Genomic DNA, 2,688 nt, shown 5'->3' with positions numbered 1-2,688 from the left:
CTTTTCTACGGAGCCGAATGGCACCGCAACATCGAGCTACAAGACCCCCCTCGTGCAACAAAAGCCGTATTCTGAGAGCAGATTTCGTTAAAAACGTGACCACTTTTCTCCGGAGCTCAGTGGCACCGCAACACCGAGCTAAGAGACCCCCTCGTGCAACAAAAGCTGGTTTTTGAGAACAGATTTCGTTAAAAACGTGACCACTTTTCTCCGGAGCTGAATGCCGCCGCAACATCGAGCTACAAGACCCCCCTCGTGCAACAAAAGCCGCATTTTGAGAACAGATTTCGTTAAAACTGTGACCACTTTTCTGCGGAGCCGAATGGCACCGCAACATCGAGCTACAAGTCCCCCCTCGTGCAACAAAAGCCGTATTCTGAGAGCAGATTTCGTTAAAAACGTGACCACTTTTCTCCGGAGCTCAGTGGCACCGCAACACCGAGCTAAGAGACCCCCTCGTGCAACAAAAGCTGGTTTTTGAGAGCAGATTTCGTTAAAAACGTGACCACCTTTCTCCGGAGCTCAGTGGCACCGCAACACCGAGCTAAGAGACCCCCTCGTGCAACAAAAGCTGGTTTTTGAGAACAGATTTCGTTAAAAACGTGACCACTTTTCTCCGGAGCTGAATGCCGCCGCAACATCGAGCTACAAGACCCCCCTCGTGCAACAAAAGCCGCATTTTGAGAACAGATTTCGTTAAAACTGTGACCACTTTTCTGCGGAGCCGAATGGCACCGCAACATCGAGCTACAAGTCCCCCCTCGTGCAACAAAAGCCGTATTCTGAGAGCAGATTTCGTTAAAAACGTGACCACTTTTCTCCGGAGCTCAGTGGCACCGCAACACCGAGCTAAGAGACCCCCTCGTGCAACAAAAGCTGGTTTTTGAGAGCAGATTTCGTTAAAAACGTGACCACCTTTCTCCGGAGCTCAGTGGCACCGCAACACCGAGCTAAGAGACCCCCTCGTGCAACAAAAGCTGGTTTTTGAGAGCAGATTTCGTTAAAAACGTGACCACTTTTCTCCGGAGCTCAGTGGCACCGCAACACCGAGCTAAGAGACCCCCTCGTGCAACAAAAGCTGGTTTTTGAGAGCAGATTTCGTTAAAAACGTGACCACTTTTCTCCGGAGCTCAGTGGCACCGCAACACCGAGCTAAGAGACCCCCTCGTGCAACAAAAGCTGGTTTTTGAGAGCAGATTTCGTTAAAAACGTGACCACCTTTCTCCGGAGCTCAGTGGCACCGCAACACCGAGCTAAGAGACCCCCTCGTGCAACAAAAGCTGGTTTTTGAGAACAGATTTCGTTAAAAACGTGACCACTTTTCTCCGGAGCTGAATGCCGCCGCAACATCGAGCTACAAGACCCCCCTCGTGCAACAAAAGCCGCATTTTGAGAACAGATTTCGTTAAAACTGTGACCACTTTTCTGCGGAGCCGAATGGCACCGCAACATCGAGCTACAAGTCCCCCCTCGTGCAACAAAAGCCGTATTCTGAGAGCAGATTTCGTTAAAAACGTGACCACTTTTCTCCGGAGCTCAGTGGCACCGCAACACCGAGCTAAGAGACCCCCTCGTGCAACAAAAGCTGGTTTTTGAGAACAGATTTCGTTAAAAACGTGACCACTTTTCTCCGGAGCTGAATGCCGCCGCAACATCGAGCTACAAGACCCCCCTCGTGCAACAAAAGCCGCATTTTGAGAACAGATTTCGTTAAAACTGTGACCACTTTTCTGCGGAGCCGAATGGCACCGCAACATCGAGCTACAAGTCCCCCCTCGTGCAACAAAAGCCGTATTCTGAGAGCAGATTTCGTTAAAAACGTGACCACTTTTCTCCGGAGCTCAGTGGCACCGCAACACCGAGCTAAGAGACCCCCTCGTGCAACAAAAGCTGGTTTTTGAGAGCAGATTTCGTTAAAAACGTGACCACTTTTCTCCGGAGCTGAATGCCGCCGCAACATCGAGCTAAAAGACCCCCCTCGTGCAACAAAAGCCGTATTTTGAGAACAGATTTCGTTAAAACTGTGACCACTTTTCTGCGGAGCCGAATGGCACCGCAACATCGAGGTACAAGACCCCCCTCGTGCAACAAAAGCTGTATTCTGAGAGCAGATTTCGTTAAAAACGTGGCCACTTTTTTCCGGAGCCCAGTGGCGCCGCAAACTCGATCGAAAAGACCCCCCTCGTGCAACAAAAGCCGTATTCTGAGAGCAGATTTCGTTAAAAACGTGACCGCTTTTTTCTGGAGCTTAGTGGCACCGCAACATCGAGCTAAAAGACCCCCCTCGTGCAACGAAAGCCGTATTCTGAGAGCAGATTTCGTTAAAAACGTGACCACTTTTTTCCGCAGCTTAGTTGCACCGCAACATCGATCGAAAAGACCCCCCTCGTGCAACAAAAGCTGGTTTTTTGAGAAGAGATTTCGTTAAAAACGTGGCCACTTTTCTCCGGAGCTTAGTGGCACCGCAACATCGAGCTAAAAGGCCCCCCTCGTGCAACAAAGGCTGGTTTTTTGAGAACAGATTTCGTTAAAAACGTGGCCACTCTTCTCCGGAGCTTAGTGGCACCGCAACATCGAGCTAAAAGGCCCCCCTCGTGCAACAAAAGCTGGTTTTTTGAGAACAGATTTCGTTAAAAACGTGGCCACTCTTCTCCGGAGCTTAGTGGCACCGCAACATCGAGCTAAAAG

This window comes from Ixodes scapularis, unplaced genomic scaffold (assembly GCF_016920785.2).
Source record: "Ixodes scapularis isolate PalLabHiFi unplaced genomic scaffold, ASM1692078v2 PGA_scaffold8__174_contigs__length_109621045, whole genome shotgun sequence".
Taxonomy (NCBI): Eukaryota; Metazoa; Arthropoda; class Arachnida; order Ixodida; family Ixodidae; genus Ixodes; species Ixodes scapularis.
The sequence above is the reverse complement of the archived record's forward strand: the minus strand, read 5'-3'. Positions refer to the sequence as shown.